This window comes from Aquarana catesbeiana, linkage group LG13 (genome assembly GCF_042186555.1).
Source record: "Aquarana catesbeiana isolate 2022-GZ linkage group LG13, ASM4218655v1, whole genome shotgun sequence".
NCBI lineage: Eukaryota > Metazoa > Chordata > Amphibia > Anura > Ranidae > Aquarana > Aquarana catesbeiana.
Genome location: NC_133336.1, coordinates 164,771,766 through 164,792,893, shown reverse-complemented (window position 1 = coordinate 164,792,893; position 21,128 = coordinate 164,771,766). Strand labels below are relative to the sequence as shown.

The 21,128-nt window shown below is 56.5% G+C and overlaps 97 non-coding genes across 97 annotated transcripts; all 97 read right to left on the bottom strand.

Annotated features, from left to right (window-relative positions):
* Window positions 1–44: 44 nt before the first annotated feature.
* LOC141118877 (5S ribosomal RNA) lies at window positions 45–163 on the bottom strand. The gene has a single exon (XR_012238234.1). It is a non-coding gene; the product is annotated as a 5S ribosomal RNA (ribosomal RNA).
* A 100-nt stretch (window positions 164–263) lies between these two features.
* On the bottom strand, window positions 264–382 carry LOC141118876 (5S ribosomal RNA). The gene has a single exon (XR_012238233.1). It is a non-coding gene; the product is annotated as a 5S ribosomal RNA (ribosomal RNA).
* Window positions 383–480: 98 nt separating this feature from the next.
* On the bottom strand, window positions 481–599 carry LOC141118875 (5S ribosomal RNA). The gene has a single exon (XR_012238232.1). It is a non-coding gene; the product is annotated as a 5S ribosomal RNA (ribosomal RNA).
* Window positions 600–698: 99 nt separating this feature from the next.
* Window positions 699–817, bottom strand: LOC141118873 (5S ribosomal RNA). Its single transcript, XR_012238230.1, has one exon. It is a non-coding gene; the product is annotated as a 5S ribosomal RNA (ribosomal RNA).
* A 100-nt stretch (window positions 818–917) lies between these two features.
* On the bottom strand, window positions 918–1,036 carry LOC141118872 (5S ribosomal RNA). Its single transcript, XR_012238229.1, has one exon. It is a non-coding gene; the product is annotated as a 5S ribosomal RNA (ribosomal RNA).
* A 99-nt stretch (window positions 1,037–1,135) lies between these two features.
* On the bottom strand, window positions 1,136–1,254 carry LOC141118871 (5S ribosomal RNA). The gene has a single exon (XR_012238228.1). It is a non-coding gene; the product is annotated as a 5S ribosomal RNA (ribosomal RNA).
* A 100-nt stretch (window positions 1,255–1,354) lies between these two features.
* On the bottom strand, window positions 1,355–1,473 carry LOC141118870 (5S ribosomal RNA). The gene has a single exon (XR_012238227.1). It is a non-coding gene; the product is annotated as a 5S ribosomal RNA (ribosomal RNA).
* Window positions 1,474–1,573: 100 nt separating this feature from the next.
* Window positions 1,574–1,692, bottom strand: LOC141118869 (5S ribosomal RNA). Its single transcript, XR_012238226.1, has one exon. It is a non-coding gene; the product is annotated as a 5S ribosomal RNA (ribosomal RNA).
* Window positions 1,693–1,791: 99 nt separating this feature from the next.
* LOC141118868 (5S ribosomal RNA) lies at window positions 1,792–1,910 on the bottom strand. Its single transcript, XR_012238225.1, has one exon. It is a non-coding gene; the product is annotated as a 5S ribosomal RNA (ribosomal RNA).
* A 98-nt stretch (window positions 1,911–2,008) lies between these two features.
* Window positions 2,009–2,127, bottom strand: LOC141118867 (5S ribosomal RNA). Its single transcript, XR_012238224.1, has one exon. It is a non-coding gene; the product is annotated as a 5S ribosomal RNA (ribosomal RNA).
* Window positions 2,128–2,226: 99 nt separating this feature from the next.
* On the bottom strand, window positions 2,227–2,345 carry LOC141118866 (5S ribosomal RNA). Its single transcript, XR_012238223.1, has one exon. It is a non-coding gene; the product is annotated as a 5S ribosomal RNA (ribosomal RNA).
* A 100-nt stretch (window positions 2,346–2,445) lies between these two features.
* On the bottom strand, window positions 2,446–2,564 carry LOC141118865 (5S ribosomal RNA). The gene has a single exon (XR_012238222.1). It is a non-coding gene; the product is annotated as a 5S ribosomal RNA (ribosomal RNA).
* Window positions 2,565–2,664: 100 nt separating this feature from the next.
* On the bottom strand, window positions 2,665–2,783 carry LOC141117833 (5S ribosomal RNA). Its single transcript, XR_012237228.1, has one exon. It is a non-coding gene; the product is annotated as a 5S ribosomal RNA (ribosomal RNA).
* Window positions 2,784–2,883: 100 nt separating this feature from the next.
* LOC141118864 (5S ribosomal RNA) lies at window positions 2,884–3,002 on the bottom strand. The gene has a single exon (XR_012238221.1). It is a non-coding gene; the product is annotated as a 5S ribosomal RNA (ribosomal RNA).
* A 98-nt stretch (window positions 3,003–3,100) lies between these two features.
* LOC141118862 (5S ribosomal RNA) lies at window positions 3,101–3,219 on the bottom strand. The gene has a single exon (XR_012238219.1). It is a non-coding gene; the product is annotated as a 5S ribosomal RNA (ribosomal RNA).
* A 99-nt stretch (window positions 3,220–3,318) lies between these two features.
* On the bottom strand, window positions 3,319–3,437 carry LOC141120149 (5S ribosomal RNA). Its single transcript, XR_012239476.1, has one exon. It is a non-coding gene; the product is annotated as a 5S ribosomal RNA (ribosomal RNA).
* Window positions 3,438–3,536: 99 nt separating this feature from the next.
* Window positions 3,537–3,655, bottom strand: LOC141118861 (5S ribosomal RNA). The gene has a single exon (XR_012238218.1). It is a non-coding gene; the product is annotated as a 5S ribosomal RNA (ribosomal RNA).
* Window positions 3,656–3,754: 99 nt separating this feature from the next.
* On the bottom strand, window positions 3,755–3,873 carry LOC141118860 (5S ribosomal RNA). The gene has a single exon (XR_012238217.1). It is a non-coding gene; the product is annotated as a 5S ribosomal RNA (ribosomal RNA).
* Window positions 3,874–3,973: 100 nt separating this feature from the next.
* On the bottom strand, window positions 3,974–4,092 carry LOC141118859 (5S ribosomal RNA). Its single transcript, XR_012238216.1, has one exon. It is a non-coding gene; the product is annotated as a 5S ribosomal RNA (ribosomal RNA).
* Window positions 4,093–4,192: 100 nt separating this feature from the next.
* Window positions 4,193–4,311, bottom strand: LOC141118858 (5S ribosomal RNA). Its single transcript, XR_012238215.1, has one exon. It is a non-coding gene; the product is annotated as a 5S ribosomal RNA (ribosomal RNA).
* Window positions 4,312–4,410: 99 nt separating this feature from the next.
* Window positions 4,411–4,529, bottom strand: LOC141118857 (5S ribosomal RNA). The gene has a single exon (XR_012238214.1). It is a non-coding gene; the product is annotated as a 5S ribosomal RNA (ribosomal RNA).
* Window positions 4,530–4,629: 100 nt separating this feature from the next.
* LOC141118856 (5S ribosomal RNA) lies at window positions 4,630–4,748 on the bottom strand. The gene has a single exon (XR_012238213.1). It is a non-coding gene; the product is annotated as a 5S ribosomal RNA (ribosomal RNA).
* Window positions 4,749–4,848: 100 nt separating this feature from the next.
* LOC141118855 (5S ribosomal RNA) lies at window positions 4,849–4,967 on the bottom strand. The gene has a single exon (XR_012238212.1). It is a non-coding gene; the product is annotated as a 5S ribosomal RNA (ribosomal RNA).
* Window positions 4,968–5,066: 99 nt separating this feature from the next.
* Window positions 5,067–5,185, bottom strand: LOC141120187 (5S ribosomal RNA). Its single transcript, XR_012239514.1, has one exon. It is a non-coding gene; the product is annotated as a 5S ribosomal RNA (ribosomal RNA).
* Window positions 5,186–5,283: 98 nt separating this feature from the next.
* On the bottom strand, window positions 5,284–5,402 carry LOC141118854 (5S ribosomal RNA). The gene has a single exon (XR_012238211.1). It is a non-coding gene; the product is annotated as a 5S ribosomal RNA (ribosomal RNA).
* A 99-nt stretch (window positions 5,403–5,501) lies between these two features.
* On the bottom strand, window positions 5,502–5,620 carry LOC141118853 (5S ribosomal RNA). The gene has a single exon (XR_012238210.1). It is a non-coding gene; the product is annotated as a 5S ribosomal RNA (ribosomal RNA).
* A 100-nt stretch (window positions 5,621–5,720) lies between these two features.
* Window positions 5,721–5,839, bottom strand: LOC141118851 (5S ribosomal RNA). Its single transcript, XR_012238208.1, has one exon. It is a non-coding gene; the product is annotated as a 5S ribosomal RNA (ribosomal RNA).
* Window positions 5,840–5,939: 100 nt separating this feature from the next.
* On the bottom strand, window positions 5,940–6,058 carry LOC141120251 (5S ribosomal RNA). The gene has a single exon (XR_012239577.1). It is a non-coding gene; the product is annotated as a 5S ribosomal RNA (ribosomal RNA).
* Window positions 6,059–6,158: 100 nt separating this feature from the next.
* LOC141118850 (5S ribosomal RNA) lies at window positions 6,159–6,277 on the bottom strand. The gene has a single exon (XR_012238207.1). It is a non-coding gene; the product is annotated as a 5S ribosomal RNA (ribosomal RNA).
* A 98-nt stretch (window positions 6,278–6,375) lies between these two features.
* Window positions 6,376–6,494, bottom strand: LOC141118849 (5S ribosomal RNA). Its single transcript, XR_012238206.1, has one exon. It is a non-coding gene; the product is annotated as a 5S ribosomal RNA (ribosomal RNA).
* A 100-nt stretch (window positions 6,495–6,594) lies between these two features.
* On the bottom strand, window positions 6,595–6,713 carry LOC141118848 (5S ribosomal RNA). Its single transcript, XR_012238205.1, has one exon. It is a non-coding gene; the product is annotated as a 5S ribosomal RNA (ribosomal RNA).
* A 99-nt stretch (window positions 6,714–6,812) lies between these two features.
* On the bottom strand, window positions 6,813–6,931 carry LOC141118847 (5S ribosomal RNA). Its single transcript, XR_012238204.1, has one exon. It is a non-coding gene; the product is annotated as a 5S ribosomal RNA (ribosomal RNA).
* Window positions 6,932–7,031: 100 nt separating this feature from the next.
* On the bottom strand, window positions 7,032–7,150 carry LOC141120206 (5S ribosomal RNA). Its single transcript, XR_012239532.1, has one exon. It is a non-coding gene; the product is annotated as a 5S ribosomal RNA (ribosomal RNA).
* Window positions 7,151–7,249: 99 nt separating this feature from the next.
* On the bottom strand, window positions 7,250–7,368 carry LOC141118846 (5S ribosomal RNA). The gene has a single exon (XR_012238203.1). It is a non-coding gene; the product is annotated as a 5S ribosomal RNA (ribosomal RNA).
* A 98-nt stretch (window positions 7,369–7,466) lies between these two features.
* On the bottom strand, window positions 7,467–7,585 carry LOC141118845 (5S ribosomal RNA). The gene has a single exon (XR_012238202.1). It is a non-coding gene; the product is annotated as a 5S ribosomal RNA (ribosomal RNA).
* A 99-nt stretch (window positions 7,586–7,684) lies between these two features.
* Window positions 7,685–7,803, bottom strand: LOC141118844 (5S ribosomal RNA). The gene has a single exon (XR_012238201.1). It is a non-coding gene; the product is annotated as a 5S ribosomal RNA (ribosomal RNA).
* A 100-nt stretch (window positions 7,804–7,903) lies between these two features.
* On the bottom strand, window positions 7,904–8,022 carry LOC141118842 (5S ribosomal RNA). The gene has a single exon (XR_012238200.1). It is a non-coding gene; the product is annotated as a 5S ribosomal RNA (ribosomal RNA).
* Window positions 8,023–8,122: 100 nt separating this feature from the next.
* On the bottom strand, window positions 8,123–8,241 carry LOC141118841 (5S ribosomal RNA). Its single transcript, XR_012238199.1, has one exon. It is a non-coding gene; the product is annotated as a 5S ribosomal RNA (ribosomal RNA).
* A 100-nt stretch (window positions 8,242–8,341) lies between these two features.
* LOC141118839 (5S ribosomal RNA) lies at window positions 8,342–8,460 on the bottom strand. The gene has a single exon (XR_012238197.1). It is a non-coding gene; the product is annotated as a 5S ribosomal RNA (ribosomal RNA).
* A 98-nt stretch (window positions 8,461–8,558) lies between these two features.
* On the bottom strand, window positions 8,559–8,677 carry LOC141118838 (5S ribosomal RNA). Its single transcript, XR_012238196.1, has one exon. It is a non-coding gene; the product is annotated as a 5S ribosomal RNA (ribosomal RNA).
* Window positions 8,678–8,776: 99 nt separating this feature from the next.
* On the bottom strand, window positions 8,777–8,895 carry LOC141118837 (5S ribosomal RNA). Its single transcript, XR_012238195.1, has one exon. It is a non-coding gene; the product is annotated as a 5S ribosomal RNA (ribosomal RNA).
* Window positions 8,896–8,993: 98 nt separating this feature from the next.
* Window positions 8,994–9,112, bottom strand: LOC141118836 (5S ribosomal RNA). Its single transcript, XR_012238194.1, has one exon. It is a non-coding gene; the product is annotated as a 5S ribosomal RNA (ribosomal RNA).
* Window positions 9,113–9,211: 99 nt separating this feature from the next.
* Window positions 9,212–9,330, bottom strand: LOC141120368 (5S ribosomal RNA). Its single transcript, XR_012239691.1, has one exon. It is a non-coding gene; the product is annotated as a 5S ribosomal RNA (ribosomal RNA).
* A 100-nt stretch (window positions 9,331–9,430) lies between these two features.
* On the bottom strand, window positions 9,431–9,549 carry LOC141118835 (5S ribosomal RNA). Its single transcript, XR_012238193.1, has one exon. It is a non-coding gene; the product is annotated as a 5S ribosomal RNA (ribosomal RNA).
* Window positions 9,550–9,649: 100 nt separating this feature from the next.
* Window positions 9,650–9,768, bottom strand: LOC141118834 (5S ribosomal RNA). The gene has a single exon (XR_012238192.1). It is a non-coding gene; the product is annotated as a 5S ribosomal RNA (ribosomal RNA).
* A 99-nt stretch (window positions 9,769–9,867) lies between these two features.
* On the bottom strand, window positions 9,868–9,986 carry LOC141120410 (5S ribosomal RNA). Its single transcript, XR_012239732.1, has one exon. It is a non-coding gene; the product is annotated as a 5S ribosomal RNA (ribosomal RNA).
* A 98-nt stretch (window positions 9,987–10,084) lies between these two features.
* LOC141118833 (5S ribosomal RNA) lies at window positions 10,085–10,203 on the bottom strand. The gene has a single exon (XR_012238191.1). It is a non-coding gene; the product is annotated as a 5S ribosomal RNA (ribosomal RNA).
* A 100-nt stretch (window positions 10,204–10,303) lies between these two features.
* LOC141118832 (5S ribosomal RNA) lies at window positions 10,304–10,422 on the bottom strand. Its single transcript, XR_012238190.1, has one exon. It is a non-coding gene; the product is annotated as a 5S ribosomal RNA (ribosomal RNA).
* Window positions 10,423–10,522: 100 nt separating this feature from the next.
* LOC141118831 (5S ribosomal RNA) lies at window positions 10,523–10,641 on the bottom strand. Its single transcript, XR_012238189.1, has one exon. It is a non-coding gene; the product is annotated as a 5S ribosomal RNA (ribosomal RNA).
* A 100-nt stretch (window positions 10,642–10,741) lies between these two features.
* Window positions 10,742–10,860, bottom strand: LOC141118830 (5S ribosomal RNA). Its single transcript, XR_012238188.1, has one exon. It is a non-coding gene; the product is annotated as a 5S ribosomal RNA (ribosomal RNA).
* A 98-nt stretch (window positions 10,861–10,958) lies between these two features.
* On the bottom strand, window positions 10,959–11,077 carry LOC141118828 (5S ribosomal RNA). Its single transcript, XR_012238186.1, has one exon. It is a non-coding gene; the product is annotated as a 5S ribosomal RNA (ribosomal RNA).
* A 99-nt stretch (window positions 11,078–11,176) lies between these two features.
* Window positions 11,177–11,295, bottom strand: LOC141118827 (5S ribosomal RNA). The gene has a single exon (XR_012238185.1). It is a non-coding gene; the product is annotated as a 5S ribosomal RNA (ribosomal RNA).
* Window positions 11,296–11,394: 99 nt separating this feature from the next.
* On the bottom strand, window positions 11,395–11,513 carry LOC141118826 (5S ribosomal RNA). The gene has a single exon (XR_012238184.1). It is a non-coding gene; the product is annotated as a 5S ribosomal RNA (ribosomal RNA).
* A 98-nt stretch (window positions 11,514–11,611) lies between these two features.
* On the bottom strand, window positions 11,612–11,730 carry LOC141118825 (5S ribosomal RNA). The gene has a single exon (XR_012238183.1). It is a non-coding gene; the product is annotated as a 5S ribosomal RNA (ribosomal RNA).
* Window positions 11,731–11,829: 99 nt separating this feature from the next.
* On the bottom strand, window positions 11,830–11,948 carry LOC141118824 (5S ribosomal RNA). Its single transcript, XR_012238182.1, has one exon. It is a non-coding gene; the product is annotated as a 5S ribosomal RNA (ribosomal RNA).
* Window positions 11,949–12,048: 100 nt separating this feature from the next.
* Window positions 12,049–12,167, bottom strand: LOC141118823 (5S ribosomal RNA). Its single transcript, XR_012238181.1, has one exon. It is a non-coding gene; the product is annotated as a 5S ribosomal RNA (ribosomal RNA).
* Window positions 12,168–12,267: 100 nt separating this feature from the next.
* On the bottom strand, window positions 12,268–12,386 carry LOC141118822 (5S ribosomal RNA). The gene has a single exon (XR_012238180.1). It is a non-coding gene; the product is annotated as a 5S ribosomal RNA (ribosomal RNA).
* Window positions 12,387–12,486: 100 nt separating this feature from the next.
* LOC141118821 (5S ribosomal RNA) lies at window positions 12,487–12,605 on the bottom strand. Its single transcript, XR_012238179.1, has one exon. It is a non-coding gene; the product is annotated as a 5S ribosomal RNA (ribosomal RNA).
* A 98-nt stretch (window positions 12,606–12,703) lies between these two features.
* Window positions 12,704–12,822, bottom strand: LOC141118820 (5S ribosomal RNA). The gene has a single exon (XR_012238178.1). It is a non-coding gene; the product is annotated as a 5S ribosomal RNA (ribosomal RNA).
* Window positions 12,823–12,920: 98 nt separating this feature from the next.
* LOC141118819 (5S ribosomal RNA) lies at window positions 12,921–13,039 on the bottom strand. Its single transcript, XR_012238177.1, has one exon. It is a non-coding gene; the product is annotated as a 5S ribosomal RNA (ribosomal RNA).
* A 99-nt stretch (window positions 13,040–13,138) lies between these two features.
* LOC141120005 (5S ribosomal RNA) lies at window positions 13,139–13,257 on the bottom strand. The gene has a single exon (XR_012239338.1). It is a non-coding gene; the product is annotated as a 5S ribosomal RNA (ribosomal RNA).
* A 100-nt stretch (window positions 13,258–13,357) lies between these two features.
* On the bottom strand, window positions 13,358–13,476 carry LOC141120186 (5S ribosomal RNA). The gene has a single exon (XR_012239513.1). It is a non-coding gene; the product is annotated as a 5S ribosomal RNA (ribosomal RNA).
* A 100-nt stretch (window positions 13,477–13,576) lies between these two features.
* Window positions 13,577–13,695, bottom strand: LOC141118817 (5S ribosomal RNA). Its single transcript, XR_012238175.1, has one exon. It is a non-coding gene; the product is annotated as a 5S ribosomal RNA (ribosomal RNA).
* A 99-nt stretch (window positions 13,696–13,794) lies between these two features.
* LOC141118816 (5S ribosomal RNA) lies at window positions 13,795–13,913 on the bottom strand. Its single transcript, XR_012238174.1, has one exon. It is a non-coding gene; the product is annotated as a 5S ribosomal RNA (ribosomal RNA).
* Window positions 13,914–14,011: 98 nt separating this feature from the next.
* LOC141120421 (5S ribosomal RNA) lies at window positions 14,012–14,130 on the bottom strand. The gene has a single exon (XR_012239742.1). It is a non-coding gene; the product is annotated as a 5S ribosomal RNA (ribosomal RNA).
* Window positions 14,131–14,229: 99 nt separating this feature from the next.
* LOC141118815 (5S ribosomal RNA) lies at window positions 14,230–14,348 on the bottom strand. The gene has a single exon (XR_012238173.1). It is a non-coding gene; the product is annotated as a 5S ribosomal RNA (ribosomal RNA).
* Window positions 14,349–14,448: 100 nt separating this feature from the next.
* Window positions 14,449–14,567, bottom strand: LOC141118814 (5S ribosomal RNA). Its single transcript, XR_012238172.1, has one exon. It is a non-coding gene; the product is annotated as a 5S ribosomal RNA (ribosomal RNA).
* Window positions 14,568–14,667: 100 nt separating this feature from the next.
* Window positions 14,668–14,786, bottom strand: LOC141118813 (5S ribosomal RNA). The gene has a single exon (XR_012238171.1). It is a non-coding gene; the product is annotated as a 5S ribosomal RNA (ribosomal RNA).
* Window positions 14,787–14,886: 100 nt separating this feature from the next.
* LOC141118811 (5S ribosomal RNA) lies at window positions 14,887–15,005 on the bottom strand. The gene has a single exon (XR_012238169.1). It is a non-coding gene; the product is annotated as a 5S ribosomal RNA (ribosomal RNA).
* Window positions 15,006–15,103: 98 nt separating this feature from the next.
* LOC141118810 (5S ribosomal RNA) lies at window positions 15,104–15,222 on the bottom strand. The gene has a single exon (XR_012238168.1). It is a non-coding gene; the product is annotated as a 5S ribosomal RNA (ribosomal RNA).
* Window positions 15,223–15,321: 99 nt separating this feature from the next.
* On the bottom strand, window positions 15,322–15,440 carry LOC141119625 (5S ribosomal RNA). The gene has a single exon (XR_012238960.1). It is a non-coding gene; the product is annotated as a 5S ribosomal RNA (ribosomal RNA).
* A 98-nt stretch (window positions 15,441–15,538) lies between these two features.
* On the bottom strand, window positions 15,539–15,657 carry LOC141118809 (5S ribosomal RNA). The gene has a single exon (XR_012238167.1). It is a non-coding gene; the product is annotated as a 5S ribosomal RNA (ribosomal RNA).
* A 99-nt stretch (window positions 15,658–15,756) lies between these two features.
* On the bottom strand, window positions 15,757–15,875 carry LOC141118808 (5S ribosomal RNA). Its single transcript, XR_012238166.1, has one exon. It is a non-coding gene; the product is annotated as a 5S ribosomal RNA (ribosomal RNA).
* A 100-nt stretch (window positions 15,876–15,975) lies between these two features.
* Window positions 15,976–16,094, bottom strand: LOC141118807 (5S ribosomal RNA). The gene has a single exon (XR_012238165.1). It is a non-coding gene; the product is annotated as a 5S ribosomal RNA (ribosomal RNA).
* Window positions 16,095–16,194: 100 nt separating this feature from the next.
* Window positions 16,195–16,313, bottom strand: LOC141118805 (5S ribosomal RNA). The gene has a single exon (XR_012238163.1). It is a non-coding gene; the product is annotated as a 5S ribosomal RNA (ribosomal RNA).
* A 99-nt stretch (window positions 16,314–16,412) lies between these two features.
* LOC141118804 (5S ribosomal RNA) lies at window positions 16,413–16,531 on the bottom strand. Its single transcript, XR_012238162.1, has one exon. It is a non-coding gene; the product is annotated as a 5S ribosomal RNA (ribosomal RNA).
* A 100-nt stretch (window positions 16,532–16,631) lies between these two features.
* Window positions 16,632–16,750, bottom strand: LOC141118803 (5S ribosomal RNA). Its single transcript, XR_012238161.1, has one exon. It is a non-coding gene; the product is annotated as a 5S ribosomal RNA (ribosomal RNA).
* A 100-nt stretch (window positions 16,751–16,850) lies between these two features.
* LOC141118802 (5S ribosomal RNA) lies at window positions 16,851–16,969 on the bottom strand. Its single transcript, XR_012238160.1, has one exon. It is a non-coding gene; the product is annotated as a 5S ribosomal RNA (ribosomal RNA).
* Window positions 16,970–17,068: 99 nt separating this feature from the next.
* Window positions 17,069–17,187, bottom strand: LOC141118801 (5S ribosomal RNA). The gene has a single exon (XR_012238159.1). It is a non-coding gene; the product is annotated as a 5S ribosomal RNA (ribosomal RNA).
* A 98-nt stretch (window positions 17,188–17,285) lies between these two features.
* LOC141118800 (5S ribosomal RNA) lies at window positions 17,286–17,404 on the bottom strand. The gene has a single exon (XR_012238158.1). It is a non-coding gene; the product is annotated as a 5S ribosomal RNA (ribosomal RNA).
* Window positions 17,405–17,503: 99 nt separating this feature from the next.
* On the bottom strand, window positions 17,504–17,622 carry LOC141118799 (5S ribosomal RNA). Its single transcript, XR_012238157.1, has one exon. It is a non-coding gene; the product is annotated as a 5S ribosomal RNA (ribosomal RNA).
* Window positions 17,623–17,722: 100 nt separating this feature from the next.
* On the bottom strand, window positions 17,723–17,841 carry LOC141118798 (5S ribosomal RNA). Its single transcript, XR_012238156.1, has one exon. It is a non-coding gene; the product is annotated as a 5S ribosomal RNA (ribosomal RNA).
* Window positions 17,842–17,941: 100 nt separating this feature from the next.
* On the bottom strand, window positions 17,942–18,060 carry LOC141118796 (5S ribosomal RNA). The gene has a single exon (XR_012238155.1). It is a non-coding gene; the product is annotated as a 5S ribosomal RNA (ribosomal RNA).
* Window positions 18,061–18,160: 100 nt separating this feature from the next.
* On the bottom strand, window positions 18,161–18,279 carry LOC141120182 (5S ribosomal RNA). Its single transcript, XR_012239509.1, has one exon. It is a non-coding gene; the product is annotated as a 5S ribosomal RNA (ribosomal RNA).
* Window positions 18,280–18,377: 98 nt separating this feature from the next.
* LOC141118795 (5S ribosomal RNA) lies at window positions 18,378–18,496 on the bottom strand. The gene has a single exon (XR_012238154.1). It is a non-coding gene; the product is annotated as a 5S ribosomal RNA (ribosomal RNA).
* Window positions 18,497–18,595: 99 nt separating this feature from the next.
* LOC141118793 (5S ribosomal RNA) lies at window positions 18,596–18,714 on the bottom strand. Its single transcript, XR_012238152.1, has one exon. It is a non-coding gene; the product is annotated as a 5S ribosomal RNA (ribosomal RNA).
* A 99-nt stretch (window positions 18,715–18,813) lies between these two features.
* LOC141118792 (5S ribosomal RNA) lies at window positions 18,814–18,932 on the bottom strand. The gene has a single exon (XR_012238151.1). It is a non-coding gene; the product is annotated as a 5S ribosomal RNA (ribosomal RNA).
* Window positions 18,933–19,031: 99 nt separating this feature from the next.
* On the bottom strand, window positions 19,032–19,150 carry LOC141118791 (5S ribosomal RNA). The gene has a single exon (XR_012238150.1). It is a non-coding gene; the product is annotated as a 5S ribosomal RNA (ribosomal RNA).
* A 100-nt stretch (window positions 19,151–19,250) lies between these two features.
* LOC141118790 (5S ribosomal RNA) lies at window positions 19,251–19,369 on the bottom strand. The gene has a single exon (XR_012238149.1). It is a non-coding gene; the product is annotated as a 5S ribosomal RNA (ribosomal RNA).
* A 100-nt stretch (window positions 19,370–19,469) lies between these two features.
* On the bottom strand, window positions 19,470–19,588 carry LOC141118789 (5S ribosomal RNA). The gene has a single exon (XR_012238148.1). It is a non-coding gene; the product is annotated as a 5S ribosomal RNA (ribosomal RNA).
* A 99-nt stretch (window positions 19,589–19,687) lies between these two features.
* On the bottom strand, window positions 19,688–19,806 carry LOC141118788 (5S ribosomal RNA). Its single transcript, XR_012238147.1, has one exon. It is a non-coding gene; the product is annotated as a 5S ribosomal RNA (ribosomal RNA).
* A 98-nt stretch (window positions 19,807–19,904) lies between these two features.
* On the bottom strand, window positions 19,905–20,023 carry LOC141118787 (5S ribosomal RNA). The gene has a single exon (XR_012238146.1). It is a non-coding gene; the product is annotated as a 5S ribosomal RNA (ribosomal RNA).
* A 99-nt stretch (window positions 20,024–20,122) lies between these two features.
* On the bottom strand, window positions 20,123–20,241 carry LOC141120164 (5S ribosomal RNA). Its single transcript, XR_012239492.1, has one exon. It is a non-coding gene; the product is annotated as a 5S ribosomal RNA (ribosomal RNA).
* A 100-nt stretch (window positions 20,242–20,341) lies between these two features.
* LOC141118786 (5S ribosomal RNA) lies at window positions 20,342–20,460 on the bottom strand. The gene has a single exon (XR_012238145.1). It is a non-coding gene; the product is annotated as a 5S ribosomal RNA (ribosomal RNA).
* Window positions 20,461–20,560: 100 nt separating this feature from the next.
* LOC141118785 (5S ribosomal RNA) lies at window positions 20,561–20,679 on the bottom strand. The gene has a single exon (XR_012238144.1). It is a non-coding gene; the product is annotated as a 5S ribosomal RNA (ribosomal RNA).
* A 100-nt stretch (window positions 20,680–20,779) lies between these two features.
* On the bottom strand, window positions 20,780–20,898 carry LOC141118784 (5S ribosomal RNA). Its single transcript, XR_012238143.1, has one exon. It is a non-coding gene; the product is annotated as a 5S ribosomal RNA (ribosomal RNA).
* A 99-nt stretch (window positions 20,899–20,997) lies between these two features.
* LOC141118782 (5S ribosomal RNA) lies at window positions 20,998–21,116 on the bottom strand. The gene has a single exon (XR_012238141.1). It is a non-coding gene; the product is annotated as a 5S ribosomal RNA (ribosomal RNA).
* Window positions 21,117–21,128: the final 12 nt, after the last annotated feature.

The following is a 21,128-nucleotide window of genomic DNA, read 5'->3' as shown; positions in this document are numbered from 1 at the left end:
AGGAAAAAAAACAGGGCAAGTCCAGAACTCCCCCAAAAAAAAGAAGCCTACGGCACCTGGTATTCCCAGGCGGTCTCCCATCCAGGTACTAACCAGGCCCGACCCTGCTTAGCCTCCGAGATCAGACGAGATCGGGCGCTTTCAGGGTGATGTGGCCGTAGGCGATCTCTAACGGCACGCTCAACCCTCTTGACCTTGGCGGCGCCAAGATGGGAAACGAGGAAAAAAAACAGGGCAAGTCCAGAACGCCCCCCAAAAAAAGAAGCCTACGGCACCTGGTATTCCCAGGCGGTCTCCCATCCAGGTACTAACCAGGCCCGACCCTGCTTAGCCTCCGAGATCAGACGAGATCGGGCGCTTTCAGGGTGATGTGGCCGTAGGCGATCTCTTACGGCACGCTCAACCCTCTTGACTTTGGCGGCACCAAGATGGGAAACGAGGAAAAAAACAGGGCAAGTCCAGAACTCCAAGAAAAAGAGAAGCCTACGGCACCTGGTATTCCCAGGCGGTCTCCCATCCAGGTACTAACCAGGCCCGACCCTGCTTAGCCTCCGAGATCAGACGAGATCGGGCGCTTTCAGGGTGATGTGGCCGTAGGCGATCTCTTACGGCACGCTCAACCCTCTTGACTTTGGCGGCGCCAAGATGGGAAACGAGGAAAAAAAACAGGGCAAGTCCAGAAATCCAAGAAAAAAAGAAGCCTACGGCACCTGGTATTCCCAGGCGGTCTCCCATCCAGGTACTAACCAGGCCCGACCCTGCTTAGCCTCCGAGATCAGACGAGATCGGGCGCTTTCAGGGTGATGTGGCCGTAGGCGATCTCTTACGGCACGCTCAACCCTCTTGACCTTGGCGGCGCCAAGATGGGAAACGAGGAAAAAAAACAGGGCAAGTCCAGAACTCCCCCAAAAAAAAGAAGCCTACGGCACCTGGTATTCCCAGGCGGTCTCCCATCCAGGTACTAACCAGGCCCGACCCTGCTTAGCCTCCGAGATCAGACGAGATCGGGCGCTTTCAGGGTGATGTGGCCGTAGGCGATCTCTTACGGCACGCTCAACCCTCTTGACTTTGGCGGCGCCAAGATGGGAAACGAGGAAAAAAAACAGGGCAAGTCCAGAAATCCAAGAAAAAAAGAAGCCTACGGCACCTGGTATTCCCAGGCGGTCTCCCATCCAGGTACTAACCAGGCCCGACCCTGCTTAGCCTCCGAGATCAGACGAGATCGGGCGCTTTCAGGGTGATGTGGCCGTAGGCGATCTCTAACGGCACGCTCAACCCTCTTGACCTTGGCGGCGCCAAGATGGGAAACGAGGAAAAAAAACAGGGCAAGTCCAGAACGCCCCCCAAAAAAAGAAGCCTACGGCACCTGGTATTCCCAGGCGGTCTCCCATCCAGGTACTAACCAGGCCCGACCCTGCTTAGCCTCCGAGATCAGACGAGATCGGGCGCTTTCAGGGTGATGTGGCCGTAGGCGATCTCTAACGGCACGCTCAACCCTCTTGACCTTGGCGGCGCCAAGATGGGAAACGAGGAAAAAAAACAGGGCAAGTCCAGAACTCCCCCAAAAAAAAGAAGCCTACGGCACCTGGTATTCCCAGGCGGTCTCCCATCCAGGTACTAACCAGGCCCGACCCTGCTTAGCCTCCGAGATCAGACGAGATCGGGCGCTTTCAGGGTGATGTGGCCGTAGGCGATCTCTTACGGCACGCTCAACCCTCTTGACTTTGGCGGCGCCAAGATGGGAAACGAGGAAAAAAAACAGGGCAAGTCCAGAAATCCAAGAAAAAAAGAAGCCTACGGCACCTGGTATTCCCAGGCGGTCTCCCATCCAGGTACTAACCAGGCCCGACCCTGCTTAGCCTCCGAGATCAGACGAGATCGGGCGCTTTCAGGGTGATGTGGCCGTAGGCGATCTCTTACGGCACGCTCAACCCTCTTGACTTTGGCGGCACCAAGATGGGAAACGAGGAAAAAAACAGGGCAAGTCCAGAACTCCAAGAAAAAAAGAAGCCTACGGCACCTGGTATTCCCAGGCGGTCTCCCATCCAGGTACTAACCAGGCCCGACCCTGCTTAGCCTCCGAGATCAGACGAGATCGGGCGCTTTCAGGGTGATGTGGCCGTAGGCGATCTCTTACGGCACGCTCAACCCTCTTGACTTTGGCGGCGCCAAGATGGGAAACGAGGAAAAAAAACAGGGCAAGTCCAGAAATCCAAGAAAAAAAGAAGCCTACGGCACCTGGTATTCCCAGGCGGTCTCCCATCCAGGTACTAACCAGGCCCGACCCTGCTTAGCCTCCGAGATCAGACGAGATCGGGCGCTTTCAGGGTGATGTGGCCGTAGGCGATCTCTAACGGCACGCTCAACCCTCTTGACCTTGGCGGCGCCAAGATGGGAAACGAGGAAAAAAAACAGGGCAAGTCCAGAACGCCCCCCAAAAAAAGAAGCCTACGGCACCTGGTATTCCCAGGCGGTCTCCCATCCAGGTACTAACCAGGCCCGACCCTGCTTAGCCTCCGAGATCAGACGAGATCGGGCGCTTTCAGGGTGATGTGGCCGTAGGCGATCTCTAACGGCACGCTCAACCCTCTTGACCTTGGCGGCGCCAAGATGGGAAACGAGGAAAAAAAACAGGGCAAGTCCAGAACTCCCCCAAAAAAAAGAAGCCTACGGCACCTGGTATTCCCAGGCGGTCTCCCATCCAGGTACTAACCAGGCCCAACCCTGCTTAGCCTCCGAGATCAGACGAGATCGGGCGCTTTCAGGGTGATGTGGCCGTAGGCGATCTCTAACGGCACGCTCAACCCTCTTGACCTTGGCGGCGCCAAGATGGGAAACGAGGAAAAAAAACAGGGCAAGTCCAGAACGCCCCCCAAAAAAAGAAGCCTACGGCACCTGGTATTCCCAGGCGGTCTCCCATCCAGGTACTAACCAGGCCCGACCCTGCTTAGCCTCCGAGATCAGACGAGATCGGGCGCTTTCAGGGTGATGTGGCCGTAGGCGATCTCTTACGGCACGCTCAACCCTCTTGACTTTGGCGGCACCAAGATGGGAAACGAGGAAAAAAACAGGGCAAGTCCAGAACTCCAAGAAAAAGAGAAGCCTACGGCACCTGGTATTCCCAGGCGGTCTCCCATCCAGGTACTAACCAGGCCCGACCCTGCTTAGCCTCCGAGATCAGACGAGATCGGGCGCTTTCAGGGTGATGTGGCCGTAGGCGATCTCTTACGGCACGCTCAACCCTCTTGACTTTGGCGGCGCCAAGATGGGAAACGAGGAAAAAAAACAGGGCAAGTCCAGAAATCCAAGAAAAAAAGAAGCCTACGGCACCTGGTATTCCCAGGCGGTCTCCCATCCAGGTACTAACCAGGCCCGACCCTGCTTAGCCTCCGAGATCAGACGAGACCGGGCGCTTTCAGGGTGATGTGGCCGTAGGCGATCTCTTACGGCACGCTCAACCCTCTTGACTTTGGCGGCACCAAGATGGGAAACGAGGAAAAAAACAGGGCAAGTCCAGAACTCCAAGAAAAAAAAGAAGCCTACGGCACCTGGTATTCCCAGGCGGTCTCCCATCCAGGTACTAACCAGGCCCGACCCTGCTTAGCCTCCGAGATCAGACGAGATCGGGCGCTTTCAGGGTGATGTGGCCGTAGGCGATCTCTTACGGCACGCTCAACCCTCTTGACTTTGGCGGCGCCAAGATGGGAAACGAGGAAAAAAAACAGGGCAAGTCCAGAAATCCAAGAAAAAAAGAAGCCTACGGCACCTGGTATTCCCAGGCGGTCTCCCATCCAGGTACTAACCAGGCCCGACCCTGCTTAGCCTCCGAGATCAGACGAGATCGGGCGCTTTCAGGGTGATGTGGCCGTAGGCGATCTCTAACGGCACGCTCAACCCTCTTGACCTTGGCGGCGCCAAGATGGGAAACGAGGAAAAAAAACAGGGCAAGTCCAGAACGCCCCCCAAAAAAAGAAGCCTACGGCACCTGGTATTCCCAGGCGGTCTCCCATCCAGGTACTAACCAGGCCCGACCCTGCTTAGCCTCCGAGATCAGACGAGATCGGGCGCTTTCAGGGTGATGTGGCCGTAGGCGATCTCTAACGGCACGCTCAACCCTCTTGACCTTGGCGGCGCCAAGATGGGAAACGAGGAAAAAAAACAGGGCAAGTCCAGAACTCCCCCAAAAAAAAGAAGCCTACGGCACCTGGTATTCCCAGGCGGTCTCCCATCCAGGTACTAACCAGGCCCGACCCTGCTTAGCCTCCGAGATCAGACGAGATCGGGCGCTTTCAGGGTGATGTGGCCGTAGGCGATCTCTTACGGCACGCTCAACCCTCTTGACTTTGGCGGCGCCAAGATGGGAAACGAGGAAAAAAAACAGGGCAAGTCCAGAAATCCAAGAAAAAAAGAAGCCTACGGCACCTGGTATTCCCAGGCGGTCTCCCATCCAGGTACTAACCAGGCCCGACCCTGCTTAGCCTCCGAGATCAGACGAGATCGGGCGCTTTCAGGGTGATGTGGCCGTAGGCGATCTCTAACGGCACGCTCAACCCTCTTGACCTTGGCGGCGCCAAGATGGGAAACGAGGAAAAAAAACAGGGCAAGTCCAGAACGCCCCCCAAAAAAAGAAGCCTACGGCACCTGGTATTCCCAGGCGGTCTCCCATCCAGGTACTAACCAGGCCCGACCCTGCTTAGCCTCCGAGATCAGACGAGATCGGGCGCTTTCAGGGTGATGTGGCCGTAGGCGATCTCTAACGGCACGCTCAACCCTCTTGACCTTGGCGGCGCCAAGATGGGAAACGAGGAAAAAAAACAGGGCAAGTCCAGAACTCCCCCAAAAAAAAGAAGCCTACGGCACCTGGTATTCCCAGGCGGTCTCCCATCCAGGTACTAACCAGGCCCGACCCTGCTTAGCCTCCGAGATCAGACGAGATCGGGCGCTTTCAGGGTGATGTGGCCGTAGGCGATCTCTTACGGCACGCTCAACCCTCTTGACTTTGGCGGCGCCAAGATGGGAAACGAGGAAAAAAAACAGGGCAAGTCCAGAAATCCAAGAAAAAAAGAAGCCTACGGCACCTGGTATTCCCAGGCGGTCTCCCATCCAGATACTAACCAGGCCCGACCCTGCTTAGCCTCCGAGATCAGACGAGATCGGGCGCTTTCAGGGTGATGTGGCCGTAGGCGATCTCTTACGGCACGCTCAACCCTCTTGACTTTGGCGGCACCAAGATGGGAAACGAGGAAAAAAACAGGGCAAGTCCAGAACTCCAAGAAAAAAAGAAGCCTACGGCACCTGGTATTCCCAGGCGGTCTCCCATCCAGGTACTAACCAGGCCCGACCCTGCTTAGCCTCCGAGATCAGACGAGATCGGGCGCTTTCAGGGTGATGTGGCCGTAGGCGATCTCTTACGGCACGCTCAACCCTCTTGACTTTGGCGGCGCCAAGATGGGAAACGAGGAAAAAAAACAGGGCAAGTCCAGAAATCCAAGAAAAAAAGAAGCCTACGGCACCTGGTATTCCCAGGCGGTCTCCCATCCAGGTACTAACCAGGCCCGACCCTGCTTAGCCTCCGAGATCAGACGAGATCGGGCGCTTTCAGGGTGATGTGGCCGTAGGCGATCTCTAACGGCACGCTCAACCCTCTTGACCTTGGCGGCGCCAAGATGGGAAACGAGGAAAAAAAACAGGGCAAGTCCAGAACGCCCCCCAAAAAAAGAAGCCTACGGCACCTGGTATTCCCAGGCGGTCTCCCATCCAGGTACTAACCAGGCCCGACCCTGCTTAGCCTCCGAGATCAGACGAGATCGGGCGCTTTCAGGGTGATGTGGCCGTAGGCGATCTCTAACGGCACGCTCAACCCTCTTGACCTTGGCGGCGCCAAGATGGGAAACGAGGAAAAAAAACAGGGCAAGTCCAGAACTCCCCCAAAAAAAAGAAGCCTACGGCACCTGGTATTCCCAGGCGGTCTCCCATCCAGGTACTAACCAGGCCCGACCCTGCTTAGCCTCCAAGATCAGACGAGATCGGGCGCTTTCAGGGTGATGTGGCCGTAGGCGATCTCTAACGGCACGCTCAACCCTCTTGACCTTGGCGGCGCCAAGATGGGAAACGAGGAAAAAAAACAGGGCAAGTCCAGAACGCCCCCCAAAAAAAGAAGCCTACGGCACCTGGTATTCCCAGGCGGTCTCCCATCCAGGTACTAACCAGGCCCGACCCTGCTTAGCCTCCGAGATCAGACGAGATCGGGCGCTTTCAGGGTGATGTGGCCGTAGGCAATCTCTTACGGCACGCTCAACCCTCTTGACTTTGGCGGCACCAAGATGGGAAACGAGGAAAAAAACAGGGCAAGTCCAGAACTCCAAGAAAAAGAGAAGCCTACGGCACCTGGTATTCCCAGGCGGTCTCCCATCCAGGTACTAACCAGGCCCGACCCTGCTTAGCCTCCGAGATCAGACGAGATCGGGCGCTTTCAGGGTGATGTGGCCGTAGGCGATCTCTTACGGCACGCTCAACCCTCTTGACCTTGGCGGCGCCAAGATGGGAAACGAGGAAAAAAAACAGGGCAAGTCCAGAACTCCCCCAAAAAAAAGAAGCCTACGGCACCTGGTATTCCCAGGCGGTCTCCCATCCAGGTACTAACCAGGCCCGACCCTGCTTAGCCTCCGAGATCAGACGAGATCGGGCGCTTTCAGGGTGATGTGGCCGTAGGCGATCTCTTACGGCACGCTCAACCCTCTTGACTTTGGCGGCGCCAAGATGGGAAACGAGGAAAAAAAACAGGGCAAGTCCAGAAATCCAAGAAAAAAAGAAGCCTACGGCACCTGGTATTCCCAGGCGGTCTCCCATCCAGGTACTAACCAGGCCCGACCCTGCTTAGCCTCCGAGATCAGACGAGATCGGGCGCTTTCAGGGTGATGTGGCCGTAGGCGATCTCTAACGGCACGCTCAACCCTCTTGACCTTGGCGGCGCCAAGATGGGAAACGAGGAAAAAAAACAGGGCAAGTCCAGAACGCCCCCCAAAAAAAGAAGCCTACGGCACCTGGTATTCCCAGGCGGTCTCCCATCCAGGTACTAACCAGGCCCGACCCTGCTTAGCCTCCGAGATCAGACGAGATCGGACGCTTTCAGGGTGATGTGGCCGTAGGCGATCTCTTACGGCACGCTCAACCCTCTTGACTTTGGCGGCGCCAAGATGGGAAACGAGGAAAAAAAACAGGGCAAGTCCAGAAATCCAAGAAAAAAAGAAGCCTACGGCACCTGGTATTCCCAGGCGGTCTCCCATCCAGGTACTAACCAGGCCCGACCCTGCTTAGCCTCCGAGATCAGACGAGATCGGGCGCTTTCAGGGTGATGTGGCCGTAGGCGATCTCTTACGGCACGCTCAACCCTCTTGACTTTGGCGGCACCAAGATGGGAAACGAGGAAAAAAACAGGGCAAGTCCAGAACTCCAAGAAAAAAAGAAGCCTACGGCACCTGGTATTCCCAGGCGGTCTCCCATCCAGGTACTAACCAGGCCCGACCCTGCTTAGCCTCCGAGATCAGACGAGATCGGGCGCTTTCAGGGTGATGTGGCCGTAGGCGATCTCTTACAGCACGCTCAACCCTCTTGACTTTGGCGGCGCCAAGATGGGAAACGAGGAAAAAAAACAGGGCAAGTCCAGAAATCCAAGAAAAAAAGAAGCCTACGGCACCTGGTATTCCCAGGCGGTCTCCCATCCAGGTACTAACCAGGCCCGACCCTGCTTAGCCTCCGAGATCAGACGAGATCGGGCGCTTTCAGGGTGATGTGGCCGTAGGCGATCTCTAACGGCACGCTCAACCCTCTTGACCTTGGCGGCGCCAAGATGGGAAACGAGGAAAAAAAACAGGGCAAGTCCAGAACGCCCCCCAAAAAAAGAAGCCTACGGCACCTGGTATTCCCAGGCGGTCTCCCATCCAGGTACTAACCAGGCCCGACCCTGCTTAGCCTCCGAGATCAGACGAGATCGGGCGCTTTCAGGGTGATGTGGCCGTAGGCGATCTCTAACGGCACGCTCAACCCTCTTGACCTTGGCGGCGCCAAGATGGGAAACGAGGAAAAAAAACAGGGCAAGTCCAGAACTCCCCCAAAAAAAAGAAGCCTACGGCACCTGGTATTCCCAGGCGGTCTCCCATCCAGGTACTAACCAGGCCCGACCCTGCTTAGCCTCCGAGATCAGACGAGATCGGGCGCTTTCAGGGTGATGTGGCCGTAGGCGATCTCTAACGGCACGCTCAACCCTCTTGACCTTGGCGGCGCCAAGATGGGAAACGAGGAAAAAAAACAGGGCAAGTCCAGAACGCCCCCCAAAAAAAGAAGCCTACGGCACCTGGTATTCCCAGGCGGTCTCCCATCCAGGTACTAACCAGGCCCGACCCTGCTTAGCCTCCGAGATCAGACGAGATCGGGCGCTTTCAGGGTGATGTGGCCGTAGGCGATCTCTTACGGCACGCTCAACCCTCTTGACTTTGGCGGCACCAAGATGGGAAACGAGGAAAAAAACAGGGCAAGTCCAGATCTCCAAGAAAAAGAGAAGCCTACGGCACCTGGTATTCCCAGGCGGTCTCCCATCCAGGTACTAACCAGGCCCGACCCTGCTTAGCCTCCGAGATCAGACGAGATCGGGCGCTTTCAGGGTGATGTGGCCGTAGGCGATCTCTTACGGCACGCTCAACCCTCTTGACTTTGGCGGCGCCAAGATGGGAAACGAGGAAAAAAAACAGGGCAAGTCCAGAAATCCAAGAAAAAAAGAAGCCTACGGCACCTGGTATTCCCAGGCGGTCTCCCATCCAGGTACTAACCAGGCCCGACCCTGCTTAGCCTCCGAGATCAGACGAGATCGGGCGCTTTCAGGGTGATGTGGCCGTAGGCGATCTCTTACGGCACGCTCAACCCTCTTGACTTTGGCGGCACCAAGATGGGAAACGAGGAAAAAAACAGGGCAAGTCCAGAACTCCAAGAAAAAAAGAAGCCTACGGCACCTGGTATTCCCAGGCGGTCTCCCATCCAGGTACTAACCAGGCCCGACCCTGCTTAGCCTCCGAGATCAGACGAGATCGGGCGCTTTCAGGGTGATGTGGCCGTAGGCGATCTCTTACGGCACGCTCAACCCTCTTGACTTTGGCGGCGCCAAGATGGGAAACGAGGAAAAAAAACAGGGCAAGTCCAGAAATCCAAGAAAAAAAGAAGCCTACGGCACCTGGTATTCCCAGGCGGTCTCCCATCCAGGTACTAACCAGGCCTGACCCTGCTTAGCCTCCGAGATCAGACGAGATCGGGCGCTTTCAGGGTGATGTGGCCGTAGGCGATCTCTAACGGCACGCTCAACCCTCTTGACCTTGGCGGCGCCAAGATGGGAAACGAGGAAAAAAAACAGGGCAAGTCCAGAACGCCCCCCAAAAAAAGAAGCCTACGGCACCTGGTATTCCCAGGCGGTCTCCCATCCAGGTACTAACCAGGCCCGACCCTGCTTAGCCTCCGAGATCAGACGAGATCGGGCGCTTTCAGGGTGATGTGGCCGTAGGCGATCTCTAACGGCACGCTCAACCCTCTTGACCTTGGCGGCGCCAAGATGGGAAACGAGGAAAAAAAACAGGGCAAGTCCAGAACTCCCCCAAAAAAAAGAAGCCTACGGCACCTGGTATTCCCAGGCGGTCTCCCATCCAGGTACTAACCAGGCCCGACCCTGCTTAGCCTCCGAGATCAGACGAGATCGGGCGCTTTCAGGGTGATGTGGCCGTAGGCGATCTCTTACGGCACGCTCAACCCTCTTGACTTTGGCGGCGCCAAGATGGGAAACGAGGAAAAAAAACAGGGCAAGTCCAGAAATCCAAGAAAAAAAGAAGCCTACCGCACCTGGTATTCCCAGGCGGTCTCCCATCCAGGTACTAACCAGGCCCGACCCTGCTTAGCCTCCGAGATCAGACGAGATCGGGCGCTTTCAGGGTGATGTGGCCGTAGGCGATCTCTTACGGCACGCTCAACCCTCTTGACTTTGGCGGCACCAAGATGGGAAACGAGGAAAAAAACAGGGCAAGTCCAGAACTCCAAGAAAAAAAGAAGCCTACGGCACCTGGTATTCCCAGGCGGTCTCCCATCCAGGTACTAACCAGGCCCGACCCTGCTTAGCCTCCGAGATCAGACGAGATCGGGCGCTTTCAGGGTGATGTGGCCGTAGGCGATCTCTAACGGCACGCTCAACCCTCTTGACCTTGGCGGCGCCAAGATGGGAAACGAGGAAAAAAAACAGGGCAAGTCCAGAACGCCCCCCAAAAAAAGAAGCCTACGGCACCTGGTATTCCCAGGCGGTCTCCCATCCAGGTACTAACCAGGCCCGACCCTGCTTAGCCTCCGAGATCAGACGAGATCGGGCGCTTTCAGGGTGATGTGGCCGTAGGCAATCTCTAACGGCACGCTCAACCCTCTTGACCTTGGCGGCGCCAAGATGGGAAACGAGGAAAAAAAACAGGGCAAGTCCAGAACTCCCCCAAAAAAAAGAAGCCTACGGCACCTGGTATTCCCAGGCGGTCTCCCATCCAGGTACTAACCAGGCCCGACCCTGCTTAGCCTCCGAGATCAGACGAGATCGGGCGCTTTCAGGGTGATGTGGCCGTAGGCGATCTCTAACGGCACGCTCAACCCTCTTGACCTTGGCGGCGCCAAGATGGGAAACGAGGAAAAAAAACAGGGCAAGTCCAGAACGCCCCCCAAAAAAAGAAGCCTACGGCACCTGGTATTCCCAGGCGGTCTCCCATCCAGGTACTAACCAGGCCCGACCCTGCTTAGCCTCCGAGATCAGACGAGATCGGGCGCTTTCAGGGTGATGTGGCCGTAGGCGATCTCTTACGGCACGCTCAACCCTCTTGACTTTGGCGGCACCAAGATGGGAAACGAGGAAAAAAACAGGGCAAGTCCAGAACTCCAAGAAAAAGAGAAGCCTACGGCACCTGGTATTCCCAGGCGGTCTCCCATCCAGGTACTAACCAGGCCCGACCCTGCTTAGCCTCCGAGATCAGACGAGATCGGGCGCTTTCAGGGTGATGTGGCCGTAGGCGATCTCTTACGGCACGCTCAACCCTCTTGACTTTGGCGGCGCCAAGATGGGAAACGAGGAAAAAAAACAGGGCAAGTCCAGAAATCCAAGAAAAAAAGAAGCCTACGGCACCTGGTATTCCCAGGCGGTCTCCCATCCAGGTACTAACCAGGCCCGACCCTGCTTAGCCTCCGAGATCAGACGAGATCGGGCGCTTTCAGGGTGATGTGGCCGTAGGCGATCTCTTACGGCACGCTCAACCCTCTTGACTTTGGCGGCGCCAAGATGGGAAACGAGGAAAAAAAACAGGGCAAGTCCAGAAATCCAAGAAAAAAAGAAGCCTACGGCACCTGGTATTCCCAGGCGGTCTCCCATCCAGGTACTAACCAGGCCCGACCCTGCTTAGCCTCCGAGATCAGACGAGATCGGGCGCTTTCAGGGTGATGTGGCCGTAGGCGATCTCTTACGGCACGCTCAACCCTCTTGACTTTGGCGGCACCAAGATGGGAAACGAGGAAAAAAACAGGGCAAGTCCAGAACTCCAAGAAAAAAAGAAGCCTACGGCACCTGGTATTCCCAGGCGGTCTCCCATCCAGGTACTAACCAGGCCCGACCCTGCTTAGCCTCCGAGATCAGACGAGATCGGGCGCTTTCAGGGTGATGTGGCCGTAGGCGATCTCTTACGGCACGCTCAACCCTCTTGACTTTGGCGGCGCCAAGATGGGAAACGAGGAAAAAAAACAGGGCAAGTCCAGAAATCCAAGAAAAAAAGAAGCCTACGGCACCTGGTATTCCCAGGCGGTCTCCCATCCAGGTACTAACCAGGCCCGACCCTGCTTAGCCTCCGAGATCAGACGAGATCGGGCGCTTTCAGGGTGATGTGGCCGTAGGCGATCTCTAACGGCACGCTCAACCCTCTTGACCTTGGCGGCGCCAAGATGGGAAACGAGGAAAAAAAACAGGGCAAGTCCAGAACGCCCCCCAAAAAAAGAAGCCTACGGCACCTGGTATTCCCAGGCGGTCTCCCATCCAGGTACTAACCAGGCCCGACCCTGCTTAGCCTCCGAGATCAGACGAGATCGGGCGCTTTCAGGGTGATGTGGCCGTAGGCGATCTCTAACGGCACGCTCAACCCTCTTGACCTTGGCGGCGCCAAGATGGGAAACGAGGAAAAAAAACAGGGCAAGTCCAGAACTCCCCCAAAAAAAAGAAGCCTACGGCACCTGGTATTCCCAGGCGGTCTCCCATCCAGGTACTAACCAGGCCCGACCCTGCTTAGCCTCCGAGATCAGACGAGATCGGGCGCTTTCAGGGTGATGTGGCCGTAGGCGATCTCTAACGGCACGCTCAACCCTCTTGACCTTGGCGGCGCCAAGATGGGAAACGAGGAAAAAAAACAGGGCAAGTCCAGAACGCCCCCCAAAAAAAGAAGCCTACGGCACCTGGTATTCCCAGGCGGTCTCCCATCCAGGTACTAACCAGGCCCGACCCTGCTTAGCCTCCGAGATCAGACGAGATCGGGCGCTTTCAGGGTGATGTGGCCGTAGGCGATCTCTTACGGCACGCTCAACCCTCTTGACTTTGGCGGCACCAAGATGGGAAACGAGGAAAAAAACAGGGCAAGTCCAGAACTCCAAGAAAAAGAGAAGCCTACGGCACCTGGTATTCCCAGGCGGTCTCCCATCCAGGTACTAACCAGGCCCGACCCTGCTTAGCCTCCGAGATCAGACGAGATCGGGCGCTTTCAGGGTGATGTGGCCGTAGGCGATCTCTTACGGCACGCTCAACCCTCTTGACTTTGGCGGCACCAAGATGGGAAACGAGGAAAAAAACAGGGCAAGTCCAGAACTCCAAGAAAAAAAGAAGCCTACGGCACCTGGTATTCCCAGGCGGTCTCCCATCCAGGTACTAACCAGGCCCGACCCTGCTTAGCCTCCGAGATCAGACGAGATCGGGCGCTTTCAGGGTGATGTGGCCGTAGGCGATCTCTTACGGCACGCTCAACCCTCTTGACTTTGGCGGCGCCAAGATGGGAAACGAGGAAAAAAAACAGGGCAAGTCCAGAAATCCAAGAAAAAAAGAAGCCTACGGCACCTGGTATTCCCAGGCGGTCTCCCATTCAGGTACTAACCAGGCCCGACCCTGCTTAGCCTCCGAGATCAGACGAGATCGGGCGCTTTCAGGGTGATGTGGCCGTAGGCGATCTCTAACGGCACGCTCAACCCTCTTGACCTTGGCGGCGCCAAGATGGGAAACGAGGAAAAAAAACAGGGCAAGTCCAGAACGCCCCCCAAAAAAAGAAGCCTACGGCACCTGGTATTCCCAGGCGGTCTCCCATCCAGATACTAACCAGGCCCGACCCTGCTTAGCCTCCGAGATCAGACGAGATCGGGCGCTTTCAGGGTGATGTGGCCGTAGGCGATCTCTAACGGCACGCTCAACCCTCTTGACCTTGGCGGCGCCAAGATGGGAAACGAGGAAAAAAAACAGGGCAAGTCCAGAACTCCCCCAAAAAAAAGAAGCCTACGGCACCTGGTATTCCCAGGCGGTCTCCCATCCAGGTACTAACCAGGCCCGACCCTGCTTAGCCTCCGAGATCAGACGAGATCGGGCGCTTTCAGGGTGATGTGGCCGTAGGCGATCTCTTACGGCACGCTCAACCCTCTTGACTTTGGCGGCGCCAAGATGGGAAACGAGGAAAAAAAACAGGGCAAGTCCAGAAATCCAAGAAAAAAAGAAGCCTACGGCACCTGGTATTCCCAGGCGGTCTCCCATCCAGGTACTAACCAGGCCCGACCCTGCTTAGCCTCCGAGATCAGACGAGATCGGGCGCTTTCAGGGTGATGTGGCCGTAGGCGATCTCTTACGGCACGCTCAACCCTCTTGACTTTGGCGGCACCAAGATGGGAAACGAGGAAAAAAACAGGGCAAGTCCAGAACTCCAAGAAAAAAAGAAGCCTACGGCACATGGTATTCCCAGGCGGTCTCCCATCCAGGTACTAACCAGGCCCGACCCTGCTTAGCCTCCGAGATCAGACGAGATCGGGCGCTTTCAGGGTGATGTGGCCGTAGGCGATCTCTTACGGCACGCTCAACCCTCTTGACTTTGGCGGCGCCAAGATGGGAAACGAGGAAAAAAAACAGGGCAAGTCCAGAAATCCAAGAAAAAAAGAAGCCTACGGCACCTGGTATTCCCAGGCGGTCTCCCATCCAGGTACTAACCAGGCCCGACCCTGCTTAGCCTCCGAGATCAGACGAGATCGGGCGCTTTCAGGGTGATGTGGCCGTAGGCGATCTCTAACGGCACGCTCAACCCTCTTGACCTTGGCGGCGCCAAGATGGGAAACGAGGAAAAAAAACAGGGCAAGTCCAGAACGCCCCCCAAAAAAAGAAGCCTACGGCACCTGGTATTCCCAGGCGGTCTCCCATCCAGGTACTAACCAGGCCCGACCCTGCTTAGCCTCCGAGATCAGACGAGATCGGGCGCTTTCAGGGTGATGTGGCCGTAGGCGATCTCTAACGGCACGCTCAACCCTCTTGACCTTGGCGGCGCCAAGATGGGAAACGAGGAAAAAAAACAGGGCAAGTCCAGAACTCCCCCAAAAAAAAGAAGCCTACGGCACCTGGTATTCCCAGGCGGTCTCCCATCCAGGTACTAACCAGGCCCGACCCTGCTTAGCCTCCGAGATCAGACGAGATCGGGCGCTTTCAGGGTGATGTGGCCGTAGGCGATCTCTAACGGCACGCTCAACCCTCTTGACCTTGGCGGCGCCAAGATGGGAAACGAGGAAAAAAAACAGGGCAAGTCCAGAACGCCCCCCAAAAAAAGAAGCCTACGGCACCTGGTATTCCCAGGCGGTCTCCCATCCAGGTACTAACCAGGCCCGACCCTGCTTAGCCTCCGAGATCAGACGAGATCGGGCGCTTTCAGGGTGATGTGGCCGTAGGCGATCTCTTACGGCACGCTCAACCCTCTTGACTTTGGCGGCACCAAGATGGGAAACGAGGAAAAAAACAGGGCAAGTCCAGAACTCCAAGAAAAAGAGAAGCCTACGGCACCTGGTATTCCCAGGCGGTCTCCCATCCAGGTACTAACCAGGCCCGACCCTGCTTAGCCTCCGAGATCAGACGAGATCGGGCGCTTTCAGGGTGATGTGGCCGTAGGCGATCTCTTACGGCACGCTCAACCCTCTTGACTTTGGCGGCGCCAAGATGGGAAACGAGGAAAAAAAACAGGGCAAGTCCAGAAATCCAAGAAAAAAAGAAGCCTACGGCACCTGGTATTCCCAGGCGGTCTCCCATCCAGGTACTAACCAGGCCCGACCCTGCTTAGCCTCCGAGATCAGACGAGATCGGGTGCTTTCAGGGTGATGTGGCCGTAGGCGATCTCTTACGGCACGCTCAACCCTCTTGACTTTGGCGGCACCAAGATGGGAAACGAGGAAAAAAACAGGGCAAGTCCAGAACTCCAAGAAAAAAAGAAGCCTACGGCACCTGGTATTCCCAGGCGGTCTCCCATCCAGGTACTAACCAGGCCCGACCCTGCTTAGCCTCCGAGATCAGACGAGATCGGGCGCTTTCAGGGTGATGTGGCCGTAGGCGATCTCTTACGGCACGCTCAACCCTCTTGACTTTGGCGGCGCCAAGATGGGAAACGAGGAAAAAAAACAGGGCAAGTCCAGAAATCCAAGAAAAAAAGAAGCCTACGGCACCTGGTATTCCCAGGCGGTCTCCCATCCAGGTACTAACCAGGCCCGACCCTGCTTAGCCTCCGAGATCAGACGAGATCGGGCGCTTTCAGGGTGATGTGGCCGTAGGCGATCTCTAACGGCACGCTCAACCCTCTTGACCTTGGCGGCGCCAAGATGGGAAACGAGGAAAAAAAACAGGGCAAGTCCAGAACGCCCCCCAAAAAAAGAAGCCTACGGCACCTGGTATTCCCAGGCGGTCTCCCATCCAGGTACTAACCAGGCCCGACCCTGCTTAGCCTCCGAGATCAGACGAGATCGGGCGCTTTCAGGGTGATGTGGCCGTAGGCGATCTCTAACGGCACGCTCAACCCTCTTGACCTTGGCGGCGCCAAGATGGGAAACGAGGAAAAAAAACAGGGCAAGTCCAGAACTCCCCCAAAAAAAAGAAGCCTACGGCACCTGGTATTCCCAGGCGGTCTCCCATCCAGGTACTAACCAGGCCCGACCCTGCTTAGCCTCCGAGATCAGACGAGATCGGGCGCTTTCAGGGTGATGTGGCCGTAGGCGATCTCTTACGGCACGCTCAACCCTCTTGACTTTGGCGGCGCCAAGATGGGAAACGAGGAAAAAAAACAGGGCAAGTCCAGAAATCCAAGAAAAAAAGAAGCCTACGGCACCTGGTATTCCCAGGCGGTCTCCCATCCAGGTACTAACCAGGCCCGACCCTGCTTAGCCTCCGAGATCAGACGAGATCGGGCGCTTTCAGGGTGATGTGGCCGTAGGCGATCTCTAACGGCACGCTCAACCCTCTTGACCTTGGCGGCGCCAAGATGGGAAACGAGGAAAAAAAACAGGGCAAGTCCAGAACGCCCCCCAAAAAAAGAAGCCTACGGCACCTGGTATTCCCAGGCGGTCTCCCATCCAGGTACTAACCAGGCCCGACCCTGCTTAGCCTCCGAGATCAGACGAGATCGGGCGCTTTCAGGGTGATGTGGCCGTAGGCGATCTCTAACGGCACGCTCAACCCTCTTGACCTTGGCGGCGCCAAGATGGGAAACGAGGAAAAAAAACAGGGCAAGTCCAGAACTCCCCCAAAAAAAAGAAGCCTACGGCACCTGGTATTCCCAGGCGGTCTCCCATCCAGGTACTAACCAGGCCCGACCCTGCTTAGCCTCCGAGATCAGACGAGATCGGGCGCTTTCAGGGTGATGTGGCCGTAGGCGATCTCTTACGGCACGCTCAACCCTCTTGACTTTGGCGGCGCCAAGATGGGAAACGAGGAAAAAAAACAGGGCAAGTCCAGAAATCCAAGAAAAAAAGAAGCCTACGGCACCTGGTATTCCCAGGCGGTCTCCCATCCAGGTACTAACCAGGCCCGACCCTGCTTAGCCTCCGAGATCAGACGAGATCGGGCGCTTTCAGGGTGATGTGGCCGTAGGCGATCTCTTACGGCACGCTCAACCCTCTTGACTTTGGCGGCACCAAGATGGGAAACGAGGAAAAAAACAGGGCAAGTCCAGAACTCCAAGAAAAAAAGAAGCCTACGGCACCTGGTATTCCCAGGCGGTCTCCCATCCAGGTACTAACCAGGCCCGACCCTGCTTAGCCTCCGAGATCAGACGAGATCGGGCGCTTTCAGGGTGATGTGGCCGTAGGCGATCTCTTACGGCACGCTCAACCCTCTTGACTTTGGCGGCGCCAAGATGGGAAACGAGGAAAAAAAACAGGGCAAGTCCAGAAATCCAAGAAAAAAAGAAGCCTACGGCACCTGGTATTCCCAGGCGGTCTCCCATCCAGGTACTAACCAGGCCCGACCCTGCTTAGCCTCCGAGATCAGACGAGATCGGGCGCTTTCAGGGTGATGTGGCCGTAGGCGTTCTCTAACGGCACGCTCAACCCTCTTGACCTTGGCGGCGCCAAGATGGGAAACGAGGAAAAAAAACAGGGCAAGTCCAGAACGCCCCCCAAAAAAAGAAGCCTACGGCACCTGGTATTCCCAGGCGGTCTCCCATCCAGGTACTAACCAGGCCCGACCCTGCTTAGCCTCCGAGATCAGACGAGATCGGGCGCTTTCAGGGTGATGTGGCCGTAGGCGATCTCTAACGGCACGCTCAACCCTCTTGACCTTGGCGGCGCCAAGATGGGAAACGAGGAAAAAAAACAGGGCAAGTCCAGAACTCCCCCAAAAAAAAGAAGCCTACGGCACCTGGTATTCCCAGGCGGTCTCCCATCCAGGTACTAACCAGGCCCGACCCTGCTTAGCCTCCGAGATCAGACGAGATCGGGCGCTTTCAGGGTGATGTGGCCGTAGGCGATCTCTAACGGCACGCTCAACCCTCTTGACCTTGGCGGCGCCAAGATGGGAAACGAGGAAAAAAAACAGGGCAAGTCCAGAACGCCCCCCAAAAAAAGAAGCCTACGGCACCTGGTATTCCCAGGCGGTCTCCCATCCAGGTACTAACCAGGCCTGACCCTGCTTAGCCTCCGAGATCAGATGAGATCGGGCGCTTTCAGGGTGATGTGGCCGTAGGCGATCTCTTACGGCACGCTCAACCCTCTTGACTTTGGCGGCACCAAGATGGGAAACGAGGAAAAAAACAGGGCAAGTCCAGAACTCCAAGAAAAAGAGAAGCCTACGGCACCTGGTATTCCCAGGCGGTCTCCCATCCAGGTACTAACCAGGCCCGACCCTGCTTAGCCTCCGAGATCAGACGAGATCGGGCGCTTTCAGGGTGATGTGGCCGTAGGCGATCTCTTACGGCACGCTCAACCCTCTTGACTTTGGCGGCGCCAAGATGGGAAACGAGGAAAAAAAACAGGGCAAGTCCAGAAATCCAAGAAAAAAAGAAGCCTACGGCACCTGGTATTCCCAGGCGGTCTCCCATCCAGGTACTAACCAGGCCCGACCCTGCTTAGCCTCCGAGATCAGACGAGATCGGGCGCTTTCAGGGTGATGTGGCCGTAGGCGATCTCTTACGGCACGCTCAACCCTCTTGACCTTGGCGGCGCCAAGATGGGAAACGAGGAAAAAAAACAGGGCAAGTCCAGAACTCCCCCAAAAAAAGAAGCCTACGGCACCTGGTATTCCCAGGCGGTCTCCCATCCAGGTACTAACCAGGCCCGACCCTGCTTAGCCTCCGAGATCAGACGAGATCGGGCGCTTTCAGGGTGATGTGGCCGTAGGCGATCTCTTACGGCACGCTCAACCCTCTTGACTTTGGCGGCGCCAAGATGGGAAACGAGGAAAAAAAACAGGGCAAGTCCAGAAATCCAAGAAAAAAAGAAGCCTACGGCACCTGGTATTCCCAGGCGGTCTCCCATCCAGGTACTAACCAGGCCCGACCCTGCTTAGCCTCCGAGATCAGACGAGATCGGGCGCTTTCAGGGTGATGTGGCCGTAGGCGATCTCTAACGGCACGCTCAACCCTCTTGACCTTGGCGGCGCCAAGATGGGAAACGAGGAAAAAAAACAGGGCAAGTCCAGAACGCCCCCCAAAAAAAGAAGCCTACGGCACCTGGTATTCCCAGGCGGTCTCCCATCCAGGTACTAACCAGGCCCGACCCTGCTTAGCCTCCGAGATCAGACGAGATCGGGCGCTTTCAGGGTGATGTGGCCGTAGGCGATCTCTAACGGCACGCTCAACCCTCTTGACCTTGGCGGCGCCAAGATGGGAAACGAGGAAAAAAAACAGGGCAAGTCCAGAACTCCCCCAAAAAAAAGAAGCCTACGGCACCTGGTATTCCCAGGCGGTCTCCCATCCAGGTACTAACCAGGCCCGACCCTGCTTAGCCTCCGAGATCAGACGAGATCGGGCGCTTTCAGGGTGATGTGGCCGTAGGCGATCTCTTACGGCACGCTCAACCCTCTTGACTTTGGCGGCGCCAAGATGGGAAACGAGGAAAAAAAACAGGGCAAGTCCAGAAATCCAAGAAAAAAAGAAGCCTACGGCACCTGGTATTCCCAGGCGGTCTCCCATCCAGGTACTAACCAGGCCCGACCCTGCTTAGCCTCCGAGATCAGACGAGATCGGGCGCTTTCAGGGTGATGTGGCCGTAGGCGATCTCTTACGGCACGCTCAACCCTCTTGACTTTGGCGGCACCAAGATGGGAAACGAGGAAAAAAACAGGGCAAGTCCAGAACTCCAAGAAAAAAAGAAGCCTACGGCACCTGGTATTCCCAGGCGGTCTCCCATCCAGGTACTAACCAGGCCCGACCCTGCTTAGCCTCCGAGATCAGACGAGATCGGGCGCTTTCAGGGTGATGTGGCCGTAGGCGATCTCTTACGGCACGCTCAACCCTCTTGACTTTGGCGGCGCCAAGATGGGAAACGAGGAAAAAAAACAGGGCAAGTCCAGAAATCCAAGAAAAAAAGAAGCCTACGGCACCTGGTATTCCCAGGCGGTCTCCCATCCAGGTACTAACCAGGCCCGACCCTGCTTAGCCTTCGAGATCAGACGAGATCGGGCGCTTTCAGGGTGATGTGGCCGTAGGCGATCTCTAACGGCACGCTCAACCCTCTTGACCTTGGCGGCGCCAAGATGGGAAACGAGGAAAAAAAACAGGGCAAGTCCAGAACGCCCCCCAAAAAAAGAAGCCTACGGCACCTGGTATTCCCAGGCGGTCTCCCATCCAGGTACTAACCAGGCCCGACCCTGCTTAGCCTCCGAGATCAGACGAGATCGGGCGCTTTCAGGGTGATGTGGCCGTAGGCGATCTCTAACGGCACGCTCAACCCTCTTGACCTTGGCGGCGCCAAGATGGGAAACGAGGAAAAAAAACAGGGCAAGTCCAGAACTCCCCCAAAAAAAAGAAGCCTACGGCACCTGGTATTCCCAGGCGGTCTCCCATCCAGGTACTAACCAGGCCCGACCCTGCTTAGCCTCCGAGATCAGACGAGATCGGGCGCTTTCAGGGTGATGTGGCCGTAGGCGATCTCTAACGGCACGCTCAACCCTCTTGACCTTGGTGGCGCCAAGATGGGAAACGAGGAAAAAAAACAGGGCAAGTCCAGAACTCCCCCAAAAAAAAGAAGCCTACGGCACCTGGTATTCCCAGGCGGTCTCCCATCCAGGTACTAACCAGGCCCGACCCTGCTTAGCCTCCGAGATCAGACGAGATCGGGCGCTTTCAGGGTGATGTGGCCGTAGGCGATCTCTAATGGCACGCTCAACCCTCTTGACCTTGGCGGCGCCAAGATGGGAAACGAGGAAAAAAACAGGGCAAGGCCAGAACTCCCCCAAAAAAAAGAAGCCTACGGCACCTGGTATTCCCAGGCGGTCTCCCATCCAGGTACTAACCAGGCCCGACCCTGCTTAGCCTCCGAGATCAGACGAGATCGGGCGCTTTCAGGGTGATGTGGCCGTAGGCGATCTCTTACGG